We start from the raw sequence: 23,412 nt of genomic DNA on the forward strand, positions 1-23,412 counted from the left end.
GAGCAACATGTCAGGGAAGAAAATCCACTTTGTAAATTCAGTTCTAAAAGGTACAGGGCAAGCTGCAATTCAAACAACTAAATTTCACCAGCTTAAAAGTGATTGTAGTTGTTTGTGATGGAGGAGGTGCTTTTTTCTTTTCAACCCTGAAGCTCAGAACAGGGTTGGTGTGAACTACTAATAGCTGCCACCCCTCATGAGCCGCAGCACCCTTCTGGAAGAAGGTGAGGTGCATTTGGTATGTGAAGGGCACTGGACTCTTGAAAAAAGACATGTGATCTAGGTGACAATGAGTACTGATGGCCAGAATTCTGGAAGGTAAAACTCCACAAGTGACAGGTCCTTAACAGCATGGGTTCAGCTAGAGTGCATTGAAATACTGGTATGTCCTTGTCACTGGGGAGAATGTGAACAGGGGAATTGGGGAGACCATGTGGGCAAGGGCAGACAGGGCTGAGCCAGCCAGCATTCTCAACTTAACCTGTGCCTGATCCGAAGCATGGACGTTATTTTCTGTCAAGGGAAGTGAGTATTTTAATTGATTGGTGTCCACAAAGCGTAAGAACTGAGAGAATTGAAATCTGATCTGGGACATAGTAATCCGATATATTCTGATGGAATCTATAAATGCTTTTCTCTCTTTCTAGAAGAATATTCATATTTCTGAAGATACAGATAAGGATAAAGAAGAATTTGCGGGTAGATGTGAGGAAGGGGAAACCTAGATGGAATTCAGTGATTTGCAACTTGTGTTTTAACAAAAACTACTTCCCTGAAAGTCTGCATGATAATTGGGTAGGAAGAGAGAGCCATTGATAAAGTGCAGGAGATAAGATATAAAAAGGGAGAAAGACTGGACAGATTAGACCTGGGATGGAAAACATCTCTATGTCCGGAGGGCAGTAGGTGGAGGGTTTTTAAATCAAGGTGAGGTATCTGAATCTAATCACCTGTGATACATAGCGAGAGAGCAGAACTGGAAATGGAGATGGGTGATACTGTTATAAATTGGCATATGAATTGAGCAAATGATTTGGTGATAGAAATTTGTCTTAATGTCTAAAAGTATCATGTTATTACATTGCTTACAAGCCTATGACTTATTTATTGTAAAGAGCTGCTTCCTGACCAAGAGAATTCATCAAAGACACCAGCTGTAATTTCTTCATGACAATACAAAACATCAACCAAACCCAAATTACTTCTTTTTTTAATTGCTCATTGATTTGGCACTTCTGGTCTTTGCATTGTATCAGAATTTTAGGTGTTTCAAAAAGGACATCTTATTCACAACATCAAGACACCTACTAGCTAGGTTTCTTCCTAAGACTGTGTTCTATGAAGACTTGACTACATGTAAATATTTTAAATATTTAAATGTCATCAACATTGCCACACACTGCTTTAAGAACAACCTAAGGTACTACAGAAGTGTAATTTCAAGAGATAAAAACAAGGAAAGTTGCTAGGTAAAACCAATTGGTATTTTTGAAATGCAGATGTCTAACTTTGATGAATAACTGCTACTGAAGCTTAGACTACAGGGTATTTAATGTCTACATATTTTTCAAAAGAAGTTAAATCTTATTTGGTGCTGTAGGTTTAAAAAAAAATCACCTTATCATCATTTGTAGATTCATTTTTGAAAATAAATTTTCCACTATCTAGTTGGTAGCTTCATCGGTCGTGAAGTATTAACTTCGGCTCTCAAAAGAAAACCAGAAATTAAATGTAGCTCCTGTTTACTTTTTTGGCAGCCTCACTTTATTGACTTAAAGAAGCCAATTCCTCTCCCCTTATTATTTCAAAACCCACAAACAATGTGCTTTTAGAAAAGATTCTAGCCACCAGGCACCATAATAATAGTTCATATTCTAGGATCGCTTTCATTTGCCTTAAGTTACACAGTTTTATATTTTCACACGTAGAGTCAAAGCAAGGAGACATTTTTTCTTTACTTTCTGGATTATTTGCTTTAATCATAAGTTTCTCCCAGTAGGTGTTCAGTAAACTGTTCTACTCTAAGCCGGATGTCAATGTTATTCCGCATACTTTAGTGCTCTTGCCTAGAAACTAGGAGATAAGATGGGAGAGAAAATTTATTTTTAAAGTTCTTGTAATCAGCACCTTTGGGAGATGTCCAAAGTATGCTTGTATTGGCCAAAGGCAAGAAGATAACAAGGTCCTGGGCATATGCTGAAGGCTGTTCGCTGCCATTTCTGAGTAGTAGACCAGAGAGAGCTGAGCCACAGCTTATCAATAACAGGAAAAGCCACTATTTATGTTGTATTAGTCCTACCCCATGCCTTGGGCTTTATATACCTTATTTCTAATTTTTACAATAACACCTCAAGGTAGCTATTAGTAGTCCCATTTTATAGGAGAGAAAGTGAACCTCAGGTTTAATTAAATTGCCAAGGTCCAACAGTGAAGAAGGGGCAGAATGAAGAATCAAAGAAGCTTGCCCATGCCTTGTTCTTACATCACCCTGGATGACCAAGATAACACTGCTGGTTATACTGCTTTAATAAGATGACAAGGTTTCATTGTGTCCTAAAGGGCGAAGGAAAGTAGACACATCCATTCTCTGTAGGCTAAGACTTGATTGCCATTCAGAGCACCCAGAAAGAGAAAGCTACTTAAAAACGCTTTTTGCCTCATAAATCTAATGGAGGATGAGCAAAGCCCAGAACAATCTTCTTTGTCCTCAGTAAATGTAAAGTTACTATGTTTTTTTCTTTTAAAAATTGTGCCTTTTCCCAAATGAAGGGCACTCAACTTTACCTGATTCCATCCTTACTGGCTCAGTTATAAGGGACAGTTTTTTTCTAACTACCTTTAATGAGTCCGATAATTACCATTTTGCAAGCATGCCTTTGGTTTCCCTCCTTGGCACTTAATTTACATTTTTCCTCTGTCTGGGTTGAGATTTCTTCCTCAACCCCAATCTCTACTAAGGAAATTCTAGCCAATCTCCTAGGACCTGCAAAACATATTCCTTTCTTAATGAAACTTCTCTGATCTTTAACCAAAACAACTTCTCTCTCCTTTGAGTGTTCACAAATACATCTTTCAATCATCTACTATAGCTCTTATCACATGACACCTTGAATAGAGCTATTGGTCCCATTAAAACAGATATCTCCTCTCCTAGACTGAAAGTGTTTTAGGACAGGGGCTATGCCTCATTCATCTCTGATACCCATTTACAGAGCACATGTCGGTGCTGAGTTAATGTTCTTAGTTACGTAATGTTCATTATACACACCCCATCATCTCATTTCCTGAGTCCAGGTTGTTCTTTTCTCCTTTTGTTTATATAAGTCCCATCTTTCAAGACCTTTCCCCAATTGCTCCAGCAATACCCTGCCACCCCCCAAAACATTTATGAACTAAATTTTGGTGCTTATCATATACCACTTTGAAGCATTTCTTGTTTTGTTGTATGTATGCCCTGTATTCCCAATTAGAGCTACTCCTGGGCGAATGCCTATCTGGATGATGCTATTGTCATTTTTGTTATTAACGACAACTTTCATTTATTGAATCTGTGTCTCAGGCACTCTGCTGAGTGCTTCATTTACCTTATCCTATCCCGTATAGAACGTTAGGGTCCCTTGACTGATTATCAGCTTGTATCAGCCCTCAACCTTCTCTACTGTAATATACTCAGGGTTTTGAAAACTGGACAGCAAGATTCTGGAGAGCAGGGACCATGTCTTTCTTACTCATCTAGGAGCCTATAGTGTCTAGCGCAGTGCATGGTACAGAATAGATCCCCAATAAATGTTCCATCGGCGTTTTGGAACTACCAAGTACACACACACACAAAATGCTTTAAAACTTGTTTTTAGAAATACCAGTAGTAATTGCATATTACTAATTATCAAGTAAGAACCCTTCCCCTATCAGTATTGGAACTGCCAGATTAAGAATTCTGCTATTTTAAAAAATCTAGCATGAGATCCCCACTCTTCATTAAATGGTTGTGTTTTAGGCAAAATAATGAAAGACTGTGCTAGGCATCTTGATATGAGCTTCCCTCCTGCTCCCTGCCTGCACCCCACTTTGTTTATCTCTGGTCTATATTTATATTTGTGTCTGAAGGAAACACTGGTCTTCTCTTCATGTACTGGAATGAAAAGGTCTGATGGGAACTTAAACGCTCCCTCTAAGGAAACTGTCTGAGCCTGTGATTTACATCCCTGGTTTTCTTATTAACTAACTGCCAGGCTTCAGAAAACTGGAGCCAAACCAAGTGGGGACCCTGGCAGCTGGTGTGAAATGTGAGACGAGACCAATGTGTCACAGTTCCTGGAGAGTAAGGGGAACGGGGAGGCTGGGTGGGTAGGAGGAAAGGGCTTCTGGAAATTTGAAGTGAAAGGAGGATAATTCTATGTGGTTAGAGGACAACTCACCCTTGATCCCCATGTTAAGGGGAGAGTCAGAGAGGCCAGCCTGCTGAAGGTTCAAGGACAGGATTTGTTTCCTCCTTCACTTATCTTAGAATGTGTAGGAGAGAGGAAAAGATAAGTAACTAGAGAAATGTAAACAAGTGATCACTGTTAGGAAAATAGGTATCTTTTACCTTATGTAAAAAAAAAAAAAACCACTTAAAAATTTTGACTTCCAGACATATGAGGTAATGACATTATACAGAATCAGAAGAGTCCAACTTTTTAATTCTAATTTAAAAATAAGAGTAAAGGAGAAGTTGTTCAATGGGTATACAGTTTTTTTTTTGCAAGATAAGTAAATTCTGGGGATCTATTACACACTGTGCATATACTTAACACTACTGAACAGTACACGTCATAATGGTTAAGGTGATATTTTATGTTATTCTTTTTTATCACAATTAAAAAATAAATAAAATGGCTAAATACTTTCTGAAGAGAAAAATACATTACTGCTCCTTTTACTGTTATTTCATCTCGTCTTCACCCTTTTTTTCTCTTAGCAGGCTGCCTCACAGTTACACATAAATATCTTTTCTCTTTATGTGGACAAAAGAGGAAAAAAGAGATGTAAGAGTTTGTAGAAGCAGGGAACAAAACTGGGTATACCTTTTTCTTTGGAGGAATGTCTCTTTCTGAACCGTTGGCCAATAGGATATTTTTAAAATTACATATGTATAGTGGATAATGGCAAAAGATGCTTTTGAAGTCCAAATAATAGATTATATTAAGTCCATACTACTTGATTTCAAGTCAAAAATCTGATAGAGTGTCACAGAGCTAACAATTGAAGACAGTCATGCCAACAGGCAAAATAATGAACTTAAGAATCACAACTCTATTTCCTTCCTAATTCCTATCCCCAACTTTATGTATACCTTTTTTTTCTTTCTTATCCAGTTGGGAGGTTAAGCTGTATATATTGATTAATTGATTTTAGGGAAGGGGCTGTTTTTTAATCTGGCCTAGTTTAGAGGTTTTTCTTTCAGAGATGGGCGTTTGTTGATCAAAGCAACAAACAACAAATGTTTTAATTTATGCTTCCTTTAGTTCTGCAAATTTGAGGGGGAAGCCTTTTTTATTAGAGGTAATGAGGCAGAATCCTCTTAATGGCAAGGATGTTTTCTCACCAAATTAAAACCTATGTTTGCTTAAAAATATAATGAAATAAAAGTAGCTTTTCTTTGGAGAGTAAATAAATTTTAAAGCAGGAAACTTCCCAAATAGTTTGAACTTACTGCTCCTATCAATACAGTCTGGGTTGGGAAGTAAACAGGGTATTTTCTCTTTTCTTTGTCCTTAACTTGAAATAACAGAATAATTTACAATAAGAAAGCCTGATCAAAACATTTAAGACATATGACTGCTAAAGCAATAATCTTAAATGCCAACTGTAGGGATATATGTTTTTCTGTTTTATTTCCCTCTGAAAATATATTACCTTAGTTATTTTAGCCAAACGAGCTCAGCTTTATATGAATATTACTTCATTAATTTAGTCCCACGTATGCAATGAGATCAGAGAATCTTGCTATGTTCATTTCTTTTTTTTTTAGATTTTTATTGGGGAATTGGGGGGATGGGAACAGTGCTGGGGAATTGGGGGAAGGGGAATAGACAAGTTGCTGTCATTTTTGTTCTTCAGTCTAGTTGTGGAGGATGTTGCTTCACTGGCCCAAGTTGGCACTGTCATTGCGCTCTTCCCGGGTGAGGCAGATCAGTTGCCGGCTTCTGGACGGCCGCTCACGCTGGCTGCTGGCTACACACGGTAGCCCATGGCAACCCACTGCAGCAGGGGCTGCAGCCTACGCCCGTCGCCGGTGACTCACAGCAGCCCAGCTCCAGGTTGAGCTGTTCAGCATCTTAGCTGTGGAGGGCAGTGTCACTGGCCTTCAGATGTGGGATCCTAACCAGGGCCCTCTGGCGTCCCAAGCCAGTTCTTAACCATCGCGCCACTCGGCCGGCCCCTCATTTCATTTTTTAAAGAGAGTTAAATCATCTTAACTTTCGCACTGTATCCTTAATGGAAATAGCACACAGAGCTCCTATTTCCTAGGTCAGAACTGTGAAAAACACTCTTTGCCTTTAAATATGGAGGCCATGGCATCACATAAATAACAAAGTCAATACCAGCTAAACCTGTCTCCCTCTGGATGTTTCCTTCTGGGTGTTTACTCATCTAACATGCATGTTTCTTGAGCAACTTCTATGTCATGGGTGCTGTGCGATGGAATCTTTCTAAACCAGAACTGAGGAGTTATGCAAGGATTCTAAACTGAGGTCTGGAGAATGAATGGGAGTTAGCTGGGCAGAGGGACTGGAGGGAAGAGAGCCCAGCACGACCCAAGAACGGGAAGACACCAGTATGAACTGGAGGAAAGCGCAAAGGAGGAAGTGGCTAAGGGCGTGGACCCAGCCTGGACATAAGGGCCTGGACATGCAGGTCTGGTCGTGTCCTGGTTAGAAGTTTGAATCTTATCCAAAGGCAATGGGAAGGCATTGGAAGATTTGAAGCAGAGGGACAGAATCAAATTTGTGTTTTAAAAGGATCGCTTTGCCTACAGTGGCCACTGATGGGAAAGGAGCAAGGCCAGACATCAGTTAGGAGACAGCTATGGGAGTACAGCGTGGAGGTGATATAGCGTCCTCATCCCAGAACGGAAGCTCCACTAGGGCAGGGCGTTTTCCTGGTTTGTTTAGGATATCTCAAGTACCTAGAACAGTGTGTGGCACACAGTATGTGATCCAATATTTGTTGAACAAACAAATAAGTAGGCTGAAGTACAGCAATGGTGGAGGGGATTAAAGGGAGGGACAGATGGGGAGAAAAATTCGGAAGTGGATTGGATAGGCCTTGTTAATCTTTCTTAAGACAGTCTTTAAAATCTCTTTATTGATTTAAAGTCATGTTCCTTTGCATCTTTTCCATAATCAATCTATTTGATTCAATATAAAATATTCACTTTCCAAGCAAAATGTTAATCTTTCTTAAATTTGCTAAAAATCATTGAGTTGTGCCACCATCACCATAATCCAGTTTTAGAACACTGCCATCACCTCAAAACATTCCCTCGTGTCTAATCCCTGCTCGCAGCTCTAAACCCAGGCTGTTCATCTCTATAGATTTGCCTTTTCTAAATATTTCAAATAAATGGAAACGTATAATATCTCCTATGTCTGGCTTCTTTCACTTAGCATGATGTTTTTGAGGTTCATCATGTTGTAGCATGTTTCAATAGTTCATTCCTTTTTATTGCTGAATAGTATTCCACTTTATATGTACCATATTTTGTTTATCCATTTACCAGTTGATGGACATTCGGAATATCCCCACATTTTGTCTAACATGAACAATGCTGCTATGAACATTCCTGTACAAGTCTGTGAGTGGACAGGCAGAGGCCTTGTTAATTTTGATTAGATGTAGAAGGTGATGAGAAAATGGAGGGGTCAAGGAAGGTGCCCACATTTCAGGCTTGGAGAACTGGATGGATGATGATACAATTCACTGAAACGGCGAAGACCAGATGAAAGCAGCTTTGATGGGAAAAATGACCTTAGCTCTGGGCAAGTGTCTGTGAGACAGGAGCGGGTATGCCTCGTAGGCAGGTAGACACACGGGTCTGGAAATTAGTTTCCTCAAAATGTCTATTTAAAGGCCCACTTTTTGAGCAGCCTGATTCATGTTTAAGACTTATTTCTCTGTGACTTTGGCGTTTCACTATATAAATCTGACCAAAGAAGAAATTCATAAAGTACCATATCAACTACTCATTTTGGTTTGCATGATAATTATAATAACGTCTTCTATTTGCTCAACATTTCCTTTTTTAAAATTGTGGTACAATACAAATAAAATTTACCGTCTTACCCATTTTTAAGTGTATAGTTCAGCAGCATTAAGTACATTCACATTGTTTCGCTGCCATCACCACTACCCAGGTCCAGAATTCTTTTATCTTCCCAAATTGAAACTCTGTACTAAACAATAACTCCCCATTTTTCTGCCCCCCAGCCAATTACCAGTCTACTTTCTGTTTCTATGAATTAGACATACTCTAGGTACATCATACACAAGTGAATCATACAATATTTGTTCTTTTGTGACTGCCTTACTTCACTTAGCATAATGTCAAGGTTCATCCATATTGTAGAATGTGACAGGATTATTTCCTTCCTTTTGAAGGCTGAACAATGTTCTGTTAGTGTACATACCACATTTGCTTATCCATTCATCTGTGGATAAACACCTGCTTGGGTGCTTCTACCTTTTCAATATTGTCTGCTGTGAACATGGGTGTACAAAAAATTTCTTGAAGTCCCTGCTTTCTCAGCATTTCCTTTCAAGAAATTAAAAGATATAAGAGTTGACAGATCTTTGTCATACTTTAACTAAGGAGAAGCTGTAATACATAATCACTTGAATAATAGGTGATCGCATGACTAGTTCAAGATCATAACTACAAATATCCAGTTGCACTGACTAAGATCAGAACTTTCTCCAGCTTTAAGAGACAATGGGTATCCCTGGACTTCCCTTGAACTCTAGACCTACAATGCAGCAAATTGCTCTTGTTATTAGAATTTTGGTGGTATCACCTTAAATCAACCAATTAGAATTTTGGTGGTATCACCTTAAATCAACCAGTACTTCAGCCTGAAAGTCCTTTATAAAATTCCTTCTTTCCCCAATAATCTGTAGAGTGCTGAAAGTGATCCATTCTGTTTGGTTTTGTGATAAAAGTGTTCAGTGGGAACTTCCTAATGCATTTAAAGTTTTCTGTAGTATGTCAGGTCGGGCAAGTCTGCACTGACACAGTCAAACTGACCAGGGCAGCACTTATCAGAACGAAGTTATGACATGGGGTCAGGAAGTCACACCCAATGGCAGAGAGAAGATTAGACACACACCAGCAAAGATCAGGGAGAGGTTTTGAAGAAAGGGGCAAGCATTGTCCTAGCTCTGTTAACTTGTATCTGTCTCTCAAAAATGTCACTGCTCTCCAGACATGAGCAGAGCAGGCAGTTCATGGAAAATACCAGGACAGGGTAATGGTTTCACTCTACCAGGCTCATGAGAGACTGATAAGAATTGCCAGGAATTAAGTTAATAAAATCAGTAAGCTTAAATAGTCACAAACATCAAAAAACACCATTTTAATCATAAAAGATGTGGCAAAAAGCATCCACAGAAAAATCCAACACTCCAGGCAAGGCTCTGGATCGCATCACTGCTGGGGAAGGGAAGCCGCCTGGGTCTGGGACTTAATAACGCCGTCCGTCCTCTGATTGGCTATTTCTCCTGTTGGCTCCAAGCTCTAGGCCCAAGGTGCTGAGGGAATGCCACAGCTTCCTGGAACACACTCCCACATGCCCTACCCTCAAGCGGTATGGAGGGCGGGACCAGGAATTAAACAGTGGATATCAATGGTAGAAAGATAGGAGATCAAAAAACAAAACAAAACAAAACCCCCCCAAAACCCAAGGTTCTCAGCCAGGAAACACTACACGAATAAGTGCCTCACAGGCAGAGTTGGCGCTGCTTGCAGACTTGAGGTAGTTTCACTAATATGAGGCCCAAGGACAGTGGCTCATTTTTACTCAAGGTCCTCGAGGTCCTATTTTAGGGGCAATAAAGCTACCCCACCTATTTCTAGATGGATGGCATTGGCAACCGTGGAATCCCAGCTGAGAGCTGTAGATGCCTTGGGCCCCTCTTTAAAGGGGGAGATCCTTCGCTCTAAGTCGATGGTTCTCACTCCAGGCTGCACCTCTGAACCACCAGGGAAGCTTTGAAAAGCAGAGGCCCAGGACCAACCTCAAACTAATAGAGTCTTTGGGGGGATATCCCAAGCATTGTTATTTTTAAAAGCTCCACACATTATTCTTATGTGCAGCTAAGCTGAGAATCACAGCTGTCAGTCAACTAGGGATTCCAGCTGCATAAACTCAAGAATTATCAATTAACAGCTTACTGCCTATATTTCATTAGGCTGCACAGAGGTTCTTCCAAAGACATACAACTGAATAAGCCATATTAGTTAGCAAGGGCTGCCATAATCTAATACCACACACTGGGTGACTTACACAACAGAAATTAATTTTCTCAAACTTCTGGAAGCTGGAAATTTAAGATCAAGATGTCAACAGGTTTGGTTTCTCCTGAGGCCTCTCTCCTTAGCTTGTGTCTTTTCACTGTGTCCTCATGTGGTCTTTCCTCTGTGTGCATCCCTACTGCCTCTTGGTATGTCCAAATTTCTTTTTATAAGGACACAAGTCACATTGGATTAGAGCCCACCCTAAGGGCCTCATTTTAACTTAATCACCTCTTTAAAGGCACTACCTCCAAATACAGTCACATTCTGAGGTGCTTGGGGTTAAGACTTTAACCTATGAATTTTGGGGGGTACACAATTCAGCTCCTAACAGAAGTTCTTTAGATGAGAAGGTGGCTTTTCTAAATAAACTCTTTGACTTCACACATACCCAATGTTTTATTTACCTAAAGTCAGAAATTCCTGACCAGTAAGCTAGCCTATTAGAAAAAGAATACTTTTTGAAATTATATGCATGCTGAGCACCCCACATGGTAACTGACTATGGGCCTAGAGAGAAAATGCTCTTTTAAATGGTCAGAATTAATACCAGGAAGTAGTTCACCTATTCTGAAAATCTGGCTCGTTATCTTCAACTGCTAGGAAACGAGAGCTAAACATATTTGGTATGTTTAACTCAGATAAGAAATTGAATAGTCAGAAAAAGTGTCTTAAAATGGCAGCTTGAGGTAAGGCAGGTGTCATGGCTCCAATTCCTACAGAAACCAAGAAGGTAAATGGATGCAGTAAACCAGGGGGTTGGGCCCCTGGAGCACTTATGACCCATCTAAATCAGAACAGTGGATGCATGGAGGTGGGGAATGGACTGAAAAGGGGTAGAAGGGAACTTTTGGGGGCCATGAAAATGGTCTATATCTTGATAGACGTGTGGATTACACAGATGTATGCATTTGTCAGGACTCATGGACCTGTAGTACTTAAGATTCATATACTTCAGTTTGTAAATGATCTCTCAATACAAATATATTAAAAAACAAATTAAAAAATAATTCAAGCTTGTATGTTACAGACTAGTTATCACTAGGGTATTAATGATTCTCTCCTAGGAATATCCATTTAAAAGAAGACAGGGCAAGAATTAACTCAGAGGCAAATGGGGCCCTAAGTAGCTGGGTGAGAAAGATTGTTGGCAGTGAGGCCTATTCAGAGAACCCCAAATCACTCCACACATTGAATCAAATAGTCCTTCCAAGGACTACTACGGGTTTATCTTTTGCCCAAGTCCAAAATGCTAAAAGGTGAATGGCGAAGATGCTGATGGTACTGGAGCCACCCAAGCAATAAGGGCTCCGGAAGGGAGCACAGGGCCAAGTGGCAGTGCCCTGAGGCTCCCATGTGAGGGAGATGCAGTAGGTGAGCTTCAGGCTCTCAGATCTGATGACCAAGGGACAGTAACCAGCAGGGGTGGCCTCCATACGACACTCAGCATACTGAGCACTGAAAGCCTCTGGGGATATTGCTGCGTGGCTACATTCTTGGTTTCTTTAATATTAACACACTGGGGACTACTATACTCGTATGTATGTTGGATGGGTTGCTTCCATTGAAAAATAAACTCATCCTTTCTTACTTAATGAGAGACGCTTCTCAAAGCCTGTAGAAATTTCACTGGGTTCAACAGACTCATGCTTTGTTGTGTGCGAAAGGACTCTAAACAGAGCCAACAATTGTAGGCTAAGATTTTCTTGGTTTGACTAACATGTGGTTCTAAACCAAAACGACCAATAAGAGAAGTGATGCTTTGAAATGTGGGTTCCACTTTTTCCAAGGAGCCTGATGGTTAGCCAGTGGCCGGGGCAGTAAAGGACTCACAGTTGTGAGGGTTGCCTGTCTGGCAAGGTATATTGGGTTTGTTGGCCTCTGTCCTCAGAAAGTTGCACCTATAAATTGGAAGCAATAGGTACTCAGCCTTCCCCAGAGGGGAAGACTCGGCAAGTTCACATCGGGAAGTTGTTGCTAGGGAGAGGACAGGTGGGCTGAAGGATGGGCCTTTAGTATTTACAATGAGACAATTTATGACAATTAAAATGGGACAATTTCTTAAGAGGGGTCACTTGAACAAAGCTTTGCTGTCAGGGGCCAACTGGAGAAGGAAGAATGGAATCTGAATGAGATTTTAGATGAGACGTTTTCTTTTTGGTTTGTGTAATCATAACAATGATTTGAAAAAGCTTTACCAGTGAATTAGTAATGGATTTGGCTACATACAACAGTAATTAGTTATAAATTCCCTAATTATTTCCAGAAAGGATTTACTAAGAAATGATGCAAAGTGCCATTGAATCCATGAGTTGTTGTTTTTTTAATGTAAATATGATGTATCTGACTTGCCAGTTTTACAATCTGCTTGACTTTGAAAGAGATATGTTTGATATTTTGGCTTTGAGTAGAACTGAGACTATTTACCCAAAGGTGCTTTTCCCATCCAAAGGTGCTTATGTGAGTGACTATGTACTTGGATCCTACCAATCACACACAAACACAAACACACACACACACACACACACACACACACACACACACACACACACATACACACACACACATGGGGTGAGGTGGTTGGGAGATGTTCCCTTAGCGTCCTGCAGGAATGCTAGACGTAACACTTACACACTATTAGAACTCCCTGTTCTTGGTTTGTATCCCTCGCTTGAAAATGAGGTCTTCGAGAGTATACAATGGTTTGTCTTATTTATTCTCCATTTTTAATGCTTAAAAGAGTATCTGACACATAGTAGGTGGAAATAAATATTTTTAGTCTTGCTATTTTCTGTTTGGTTCTCTATGGAGATGAAAACCAGTGCTGCATATCTTTTTCTACATGAAGACACTCATGCTTAATGTCATATCCAGCCCCATAACCTTTCCTTTGATTTTCTTTCTTTAGAACCTTTTCCCCAGCATGATGACCTGGTTAATTCCATCTAGGGCGGTGGACATAAGTCACCAAGGCTGGAGGTTTGACAACCTGTAATTTGGTGCTCAGATTCCAATCCTCACAATTTGGTGTGATGTGTGCTTCCCTAATTTTCACAAGTGTTGTTGGAATTTATTATAAATGTATGGAAAAGCCCTTGGTAGCTGCCAAACAGGCATGGTTATCAGCCTCAATTCATCAGTGTGGAAAAGGTTCAGAGGTAAATTGATTTGCTCTAGCTTATGCATTCAATAGCGAATCTGAATCCAAAATCGGTGGTTTCCCCACAGCCCTACAAATTTACTGAACTCAACAAAGAGAGGACCAATTCCAGGACTGCCCCACATGACCACAAGGGAAGACCTAGGTGGCACTGATCTTAGAACGTGTGTCCTTGGGAGGGCTCCTGAAACCAGCCCAGTCTACAGGGAACTAGGTGCTCCCCACGAACTTGACTTACTTGCTGGGCCTGGAGACGGTTTGTTCGCTTTGTATTTCTCTATCAGGAAAACCAATAGTCTCAGAGCTGGGAAGCAGGTTTCCTTTATAATTAGCACAACAGGCCAATGGATGTCACTGTTGCACCATAGAAACAGAATCTCAACCTCAAGAGGAGCTTGAGCAATAGTAGCACGCTCTCTATTGGTTTACTTTAACAGAGCAGAGCATACCTGAAACCACAAGGAAACTATTTGAAGTGAGATCATAACTAATATTCCATTTTTAATTTTCAGAGTTAGCAATGGCACATTCAGGTTAAGTTAAGGCAAATCATTCAAGTTAAGGCAGATAGCTTTTAACAGAGTGGGTAGCTACAAATGAAGGTGTGTGTCACTTATCGGGGAAAAGACAACAAAGTGAATCAAACCAGGTCCTCTGATTTCAAATACTGTGTTTCTTTCTTCTCCATGACTGCCTTTCACAATTAGACAATGTGCAAAATCATATACATAAAAAAAAAATACCCATGCTGATAGTTAGAGTGAGACTTCGTACCATATCAATAGGCCAGCATAAACATTTTGGAAGGAACTTCTAATCCTCAACCTAATATAATGATCAAAATAATATATATATTTATTAAGTACCCACAATGTACCCAGGAATTGTGTTAGGCTTTTCACAACTCTTTAAAGTAAATATTATTATTTCCATTTTTCACATGGGGAAATTGGGGCTCTTCAACAGTAAGTGATGTTTCTGATCACACAGCTGGTAAATGACAACATAGATGAAAGTTCAGGTCCACTGGCCTGCAAAGCCCCTGCATTTTCCAATGTGCTCCAATTCGGTTCATGCATTCTTTGACAGCCCACTGTGTGTCCATCACTGGAGATACTACAGTGAATATGGTGCCATCTTGCCCCAAAGAAACTCTAAGGTCTTTGGCAATTATATCACCACACAGAGTGAGAGGGGCTCTTGCCAGGTGCTATGCAACTAAGTGAGAGGTCAGAAAAGGCCTAGAGGAAGTAACCTCTACATTGATGTTTGAAGAATGAATAAAATATGGCAGACAAAGGGAAATATAGATCAAAAGTGTTTTACCTGGAGGACTCTCCAGTGCCTAGGCATAAAATGAAGATATAGTAGTTATGTGTAATTTAACCTTATAGAAGTTTTCTTTTTTTTTTTAAAAAAAGAAATCATCTGTTTCTTTTAAATTGGCCTGAGTGTGAACTATTATATTAATAACCTATTGTCCAGCAGTACTTTCTAAGGAGAACCATAGTATAAGGCCCCACTTATGGTAGAGAGTCAAGTCCTGCCTTGGAAACAGTGAGGAGGCTCTGGTACCATTACAAGAAATACCTTCATGGGCTCCCATGTAGATAGAACCCAAGCAGGGGCAGCAGGAATAAGGAATAAAGGATGCCCCATGGGCTTTCCCAGTGCACTTCCTCTGTTTGAGGCCCTGACCCCAGATCAAGGATCCCCCGATTCTGCAGGGTGAGAACTGGCCATTACAGAGGGCCCTGGTCTATGTGAGTCTCTATATTATAATTTCATGAGCATGAAATTGTGACTGTCTCTCCGTTTTCAGTTCTGGTACAATCTTCACATGCATAGAAAACAGATGTAAGCTGCTACCGGTGACTGCAGTGCTGTGACTATTCTTCCATCAGGTCCAGAACTTTCTTTCTCCAGCAGTGAGAAAGGTGATCCTGAGAGATAAATACCAGTGACATTCCCTGGCAATTCTTATGGGCCTTCAGACCTGTCACAGGTCATAGGCTATAATCATTCTTGGAGTTTCTGACGATGAGGCCTGTCACTACTGTCAGACTGGCTTAACTGGCCTTTTTTGGACACTTTCTTAAAATATAAGTAAATTGGGCAGCTAATCCTACACTTTGTATCTTGGTTTTTCTAGGAGCTTTGAAGTCTAGATATGGAGAAGGAAAGGTTAAGGGAGCAATCCTAGAGAGAAGTAACAGGAATGTCTTTGTGTTTATCTTAATGACACTCGTATGATTCAACCTTTAGCCCAGTAACTATCTTCCCCCTTTCCTGCCCAACAGCCTCTCTTGGTCTTGGTCACATTTAATATTTTCAGATAGAGATGACGATAGGACTGGGGGTCCTCTTATTGGCCCAGAACATAATGGCGATGCTAAAAAAATAATATAAATTACTGAATCATTTAACAAGTGTTTCTTATCCCTATGTCCCAGGCTATATGTCTGAAGAGGCAAAACAATGGACTGGGGGCCTCAAGACTTCACTTGCAGTTGCAGGAAGCTGAGAGGAGACTGACCTGCAGCTCAGGTGGCTGATATTTGCATGTAATGCTTGGTAAGCTCCTTCTAACCCCTCAACAATTTGGAATGTATGAAAATGATATGTAAATACTGGTGTCATTTTCATGAAAATCTTTCCTCCATTCAGCACCAACCCAGCGTAAAAACCAATGGTAACCTAGTCCATTTCTTTGAATGCATTTAGTCTTTTCACCAGTTTAATCCACACTTAGCCATGCAGTAGGATAGGGTGGAAGTTAGAGTCAAATAGAGCTCAAGTCCTGGCTTCTCTACTCACTAGCTGTGTGACTTTGGGCTCCCCACTCTTTTTCCCTCCGCACTTCAATTTTCTCATTTGCAAACTGGGGATAAGAAGAAGTTGATATGATAGATAACATAATAGTTACCCTCAGTGAGTATTTCTTATGTGCTAGACACTGAGAATGGCACCTTATAACAAGTGTGATAGGCAGTCACCCTTGAATGTTTCTTTTTCATTTCCCACACCCAAGAATCACCAAGTTATTTTATCTCTAAAATATTTCTTGACTCTCTCCCCTCCTTCCGTTGCCCTGGCTCAGGCCCTCGTTATCTCTTGGCCGCCTAAGTTGGTCTCCCCGCTTTCACTCTTATGCCCCTTAAGTCCACTCTCTACATACCAACCAAAACAATCAGTTTAAACAAAAACATGTCACTCCCTCACTTAAAGCCCTTTAATGGCTCGCCACCTCCTAAGAGCACAAGCTCTTAGAATGGCAAAGAAGGTCACCCTGTCTACCTGTCCAGATTTTTAGCATTCCCTGCCCACGTAACACACTCTAGGCTTGTTTTTACCTCTGAGTCTTGTATTATACTTCATTATTGCCTCTGTTCAGTGTTCTCACCTCGTCCACTTACTTACCTTTTAAGACTCAGGTCAGACTAGGCAAGTTGGGAAAGCCTTCCTTGATGCCTCCATCTTCCACTCCCAGCCTGGGTCAGGCACTCTCCACTCTTAACCATTATCATGTGCTCCCAGCTCCTGGGCATGTCTCTTTCACTGCATTTACCACATTGATTGGTAATATATTTACTGATGAGTTCTTCTCCCTTACTGAACTTTTCTTGAGGCAAAACCCATGTCTTATTCATCCTTATATCCCCATCACCTGGCACAGTTCCTGGCCCACCCCAAGGGTTCCATACATAAAGTGAGTGAAGGAATGAAGACAGTGACCCCAGCTCATGCTCTTTGCACGCACCACATCCCATCTCCAACATGTCATGCATCTGGCACAGTGGTCCAAACTAGGGGCGATTTTGCTCCCAGGGACATTTCATCATGTCTGGATAAGTTTGCCACAATTGGGGGTGGAAGAAGTGTGCCTCTGGCATCTAGTAGGATGCTGCTAAGCATCCTACAGTGCCCAGGACAGCCCCCCACAACAAAGAATTATCCATCCAAAATGTTAATAAGAGCTAAGAATCAAAACTCTGGATCTAAAACAGGGTCTGGTACATAGAAGACCTCAATAGGGGGTTCCGAACCCTGGCAGCTTAGTGGCACAAGTGGCAGAAATGGTAATCATGCTTAATATAAATCATATAGTTATACAGCATACTGCTTTAAATTTAGTGAGCAGTTCTGCACGATATTAACTCATTTCATAGTATCAGACCTAAAGGAGTTAAGTTCTACTTTTATAGTCATACTTTAAATAAAGCAAAATTCCTATTCAAGATCAATGGAGTATAATGCATGTCTCCCTACACATACACATGATATATCTTTTCCAGGCCTGTATTTCTGAACAACCAACTAAAATGTCTGGACAATATGGGTAAACCTATATTAGCTCACCAGCTATGATGTTGAAGTGTGTGTGTGTGTGTGTGTGTGTGTGTGTGTGTGTGTGTGTGTGAGTGTGTGTTCAAATGTATCTCTTATCCTGCATGAACTCATAACCTGGAACACCCTTTCCAGGAAGGCCTGGCCTCCCTGGGATTCACAAGAGAAATATAAAGATTAAAACTTTTAAACTGTCAAGTGAGTTTTTAATTAGCCATTTGACATAGCACAGCTGAGGCATTCATTATGACACAGGATACAGGCTGACCCACTTCTCAGGGACCTCAAAGTCCCATCAACTATGCATACTATTCATACTGGGCAGTTTTTTCTGCCTATGCATATTCAACCACCTAATGTTTGGAGATGGGGTGCATAGTAAAGGAGCCTACCTAGAAGGTATCAAAACCAGAACCTAAGTTCTAAATTCCCTACAGTGACCCCTGCCTATAATTCAGCTGTATGACCCTCTGTCTGAACCCTGAGGAAAATTTATGGTCAGTTTCTCCAGGTTATCTTCAGCTCTTCTTTTAGTTGTCCTTTTATCAGTCCAGATGTCTTTTGCTTTTGAGAAGAGCCATCTTTCTTGTCTCAGCAACTCCCCTTTCTCTTTATCTAGTTCAAATGATTAAACCACTAAAACTGACTGCCAACACTGGATATGTCTGCCTCTGCTTAAAACACACTGGCACAGAAGTGGCTATGTACTTCTTTTTGTAAATTTAACACTTAATTCATATTAAAATGTCCAAGCTGAGATGAGGCATCCTTTAAGCCCTTTAAGGTAGTTTTGAGTCCCAGAATAAGTAGGAGTGACCCAATTTATTGCAAAAAAAAAAACAACCCCAAACAAAACAAAATAAAAAAAAAAACCTTTTCAATTCTAAAATAATGGTTTTAACCACCATTAGAATCATAGCCAGGTTGAATGTCAGGGGTTGTGAAATTGGACAATGCCAAGCTTCTTTTGGAAATACTTTGATTTGCTAGATAGATAACCAATGTCCACAAGTGATGGTTTATGATAGGGAATTTCCCATTGGCTGCCTTGCCATTAACATATCTTAAGGGAGTTCAAGCAAATTTGTAACGAAGAAGCTTCTCCTGGTTGTGCCAAGGGTGTGGTGCTCCTTGGCTTGGGCAATTAGTTTATTTATAATTTAAACAAACAGAAAATGCAGCACTAGCCTGCTGTTAGGTTTCCTGATGGCTTAAACTACCCACCCAACTATCCTCTAAATGGCAAAGGCATTACCCATGGATGTGCAGGTGTGGTAGGAAGCCTCAACCCTCTTCTAGCCCAGGAGCTCCCTGACTTCTTCTAAATTGTTGAATGGTATTATAGATTGAATGTTTGTGCCCCACCCCTCAATTTATATGTTGAAGCCCTAACCCCCAGTGTGGCTATATTTGGATATGGGGGCCTCTAAGGAAGTAATTAAGCTTAAATGAGGTCATAAGGATGGGACCCTGATCTAAGAGGATTTGTATCATTATGAGAAGAGATAATAGAAAGCTCATTCTCTCTCTCAGCACACTTTTGCAGGCACCAGGAAAGGAGAGGACATAGTGGGAAGGTGGCCACTGAGAGCCAGGAAGAGAGCGCTCACCTGCTGGAGCCTTGATCTTGGACTTTCCAGCCTCCAGAGCTGTGAGAAACTAAATGTCTGTTGCTATGCCATTCAGTCTGTGGTATTCTGTTATGGCAGACTGAGCAGATTAATACAAATTGTTATTATCAACTATATTAAGGAGTGAAAAATCTATCAAAGTTATAACAATTGCCATCACAGCAATCACCTAATGACTGTCACTGTGTGTATCACAGATCATTAAAATGCTAAATTTTAGAAACTAAGAAAACAGTCCCATTTACAATTGCATCAAAAAGCATAAAATACCTAGGAATAAATTTAACCAAGGAGGTGAAAGACCTGTACACTGAAAACTATAAGACACTGATGAAAGACATCAAAGAAGACACAAATAAATGGAAAAACATTCTGTATGCATGGATTAGAAGGATTAATATTGTTAAAATGTCCATATAATCCAAAGCAATCTATAAATTCAATGCAATCCCTACAAAATTCTAATACTATTCTTCACTGAAATAGAACAAACAATTCTAAAATTTGTATGGAACCACAAAAGACCCTGAATAGCCAAAACAATCTGGAGAAGAACAAAGCTGGAGGTATAACACTTCCTGATTTCAAACTATATTATGATGTTATAGTAATAAAAACAGTATGGTATTGGCATAAAAAGCAGATTACATAGATGAATGGAACAGACTAGAGAGACCAGAAATGAACCCATGCATATAGGGTCAATTAATTTCTGACAAAGGAATCAAAAATATACGATGAGGAAAGGATAGTATCTTCAATAAATTGTGTTGGGAACACTGGGTAGCCACATGCAAAAGAATGAAACTGGACCCCTATCTTACATCATACACAAAAGTCAACTCAAAATGGATTAAAGACTTGAACATAAGACCTGAAACCATAAAACTCCTAGAAGAAAACATAGAGAGTAAGTTTCTTGACATTATTTGCAATGATTTTGTTTGTTTTTTTATTTGACACCAAAAGTCAAGGAAACAAAAGCAAAAATAAGCAGGTGGGACTACATCAAACTAAAAAGCTTCAGTGCAGCAAAGCAAACCATCAAAAAAATAAAAAAAAATTTTTTTTATTTCTTTCATGGAATGAAAGAAAATATTTGCAAATCATCTCTCTGATAAGGTGTTAAATATCCAAAATATATAAGGAACTCATACAACTCTATAGCAAAAAACCCCCAATAATCCAATTAAAAAATGAGCAAAGGGGACCTGCTGGGTGGCACAGTTGGTTAAGAGTGCAAGCTCTGAGCAACAGGGTTGCCGGTTTGATTCCCACATGGGCCAGGGATCTGTGCCCAAGCTGCGCCCAAGGTGCGTCCAAGCTGAGCTGCCACTGAGCTGCCAACTGGCAGCCGGATGGCTCAGCTGGTGAGAGCACATGCTCTTAACAACAAGGTTGCTGGTTCAGCTCCCACATGGGATGGTGAGCTGCGCCCCCTGCAACTAGATTTAAAGTGGTGACTGGACTTGGAGTTGAGCTTGTGCCCTCCACAATTAAGATTGAAGGACAACTTGACTTGGAGCTGATAGGTCCTGGAAAAGCACAATGTTCCCCTTCTCCAATTCCCCAATAAAAATAAAAAAAAAAGAAATGAGCAAAGGACCTAAATAGACATTTTTCCAGAGAAGATATTCAAATGGCGAAGAACATGAAAAGGTGTTCGACATCACTAATCACCAGGTAAATGCAAATCAAAGCACAGTGAGATATCACCTCACATCTGTTAGGATGGCTGTCACCAAAAAAACAAGTGAAAACAAGCGTTGGTCAGGATGTGGAGTAAAGGGAACACTTATGCACTGTTAATGGGATTGTAAATTGGTGCAGCCACAATAGAAAATAGCATGGAGGTTCCTCAAAAAATTAAAAATAGAGTTACCATATGACCCAGCAATTCCACTTCTGGGTATTTATCTGAAGGAAACGAAATCACTATCATGAAAATATATCTGCACCAGTGTTCATTGCAGAATTAGTTACATTAGCCAAATGTGGAAATAACCTAAGTTTCTGTCAATGGATGAATGAATAGAGAAAATGTGGTACACACACACACACACACACACACACACACACACACACACACACACACACTAGAGTACCACTCAGCCATAAAAAAGACAGAAATTCTGCCATTTTTGACAACATAGATGGATACTGAGGCCATTACACTAAGCGAAATAACTCAGAGAAAGACAAATACTGTATGATCTCATTTATATGTGGAATCTAAATAACGAACAAACAAACAAACGACTCATAGATACAGAGAACAGATTGGTGGTTGCCAGAGACTGAGAGGTAGCACAGGTGGAAAGGGGGTCAAAACGTATGAACTTCCAGTTATAAGATAAATATGTTCTGGGATGTAGTGCATAGCATGGTGATTACAGTTAACAATACTGTCTTGTATATTTGAAAGTTGCTAAGAGAGTAGATCTTAAAAGGTTTCATCACAAGAAAAAAAATTAAATCTCTGTGATGATGGATGTTAACTAAACTCACTGTGGTGATCATTTCATGATATATACATATATCAAATCATTATGTGGTACATTGAAAACTAACACAATGCTATATGTCAATTATATCTCAGGTTTTTTAAATGCTAGATTTTAACCCAGGAATTATTGTATGTCAGATGGGGAATTAATTATAAACCAGTCCTATATATACACTATTTTATTATTGTTATCCTTTCAATATTTTCTGGATCATTTATATAATTTGGGAGAAAAGCTAGTTTATCTTTTATGACACTATCTCAAATTTATGTAGCCCAACTCTCCCCAAAAGTTCAAAGGACTTTGCTTAAAACTTCTCACTGGCTTTGATAGAAGCCCCAGGAACTATGCAAAAGGCTGATTCCATTGCCTCATTTTTCATTAAAAATCAGTTTTGCTTTCTCTTGGTATTTGATGAGAGAAACAGCTCTTTGATTTGGGGATTTTCAAAAATTGACTTTGTTCTTTTTTAATCCCAACTGCTCCAGGCATCATTAGCTTCTTTTAATAGAAGTTTCAATTTCTTTTTATCCCTTTGAGCATGGGTTCCAATATCCTCAAAGCAGCACCTTTTAATTGGCCTGGAAAAGGTCACCCTTCTAAGCAGAGGAAACCATATCACACATTTTACAAAGTCCATGTGGGTCTCTGAGATCAGAAGGGGATGGTTGCAGGGGCTGAATTCATCCTGCAGCAAATGTTTAGGTGGCATGTGATTACATTTTCAACCTAATTACTATATATTGTAATTACATGTACTCACTCTTAACCAACCCATTCTATGTTATAATTAGTTGGCCTTCATTTAAAATTCATTTATCTTTAATATTTTGTTCTTTTTTTATTTAGCCAATGGCTGAGGGGCAGCGTTATTTTTGACAGTGATTCCCTTATATGTAACAATTATCAGTGACACTCTCCTATACAGACTTCCCAGTCATAGGCTTTTTAGGAAATGATACAAGGGCATGTAATGTATCCTCCCACCTTCACATACCGCCCCACCCCCATCACACGTTGCCTTGCATATTCTAAAAGTTATTTCTCCAGAGAAGTCTAAGGTGTAATCAAATCTTACATGTACATGGACACTGTTTTTGGTTTTTTTTTAAAGATTTTTATTGGCGAATTGGGGGATGGGAACAGACAAGTTGCTGTCCTTTTGTTCTTCAGTCTAGTTGTGGAGGATGTTGCTTCACTGGCCCAAGTTGGCAC

The 23,412-nt window shown here is 39.9% G+C and overlaps 1 protein-coding gene and 1 long non-coding RNA gene across 3 annotated transcripts in view; one reads left to right on the top strand and one right to left on the bottom strand.

Moving 5' to 3' along the window:
• SHROOM3 (shroom family member 3) overlaps positions 1 to 23,412 on the bottom strand; it is a 336,716-nt gene that overhangs the window by 93,204 nt on the left and 220,100 nt on the right. The window lies entirely within an intron of this gene.
• The window catches only part of LOC109371177 (uncharacterized), a 26,381-nt gene continuing 3,417 nt past the window's right edge, over positions 449 to 23,412 (top strand). For both annotated transcript variants that reach the window (XR_002121833.1, XR_002121832.1), the window contains exons 1-2: positions 449 to 525; positions 16,166 to 16,286. This is a non-coding gene — a long non-coding RNA (uncharacterized LOC109371177). The remainder of the gene's footprint in view (positions 526 to 16,165; positions 16,287 to 23,412) is intronic.

This window comes from Hipposideros armiger, unplaced genomic scaffold, assembly GCF_001890085.2.
Source record: "Hipposideros armiger isolate ML-2016 unplaced genomic scaffold, ASM189008v1 scaffold_552, whole genome shotgun sequence".
Classification (NCBI taxonomy): domain Eukaryota; kingdom Metazoa; phylum Chordata; class Mammalia; order Chiroptera; family Hipposideridae; genus Hipposideros; species Hipposideros armiger.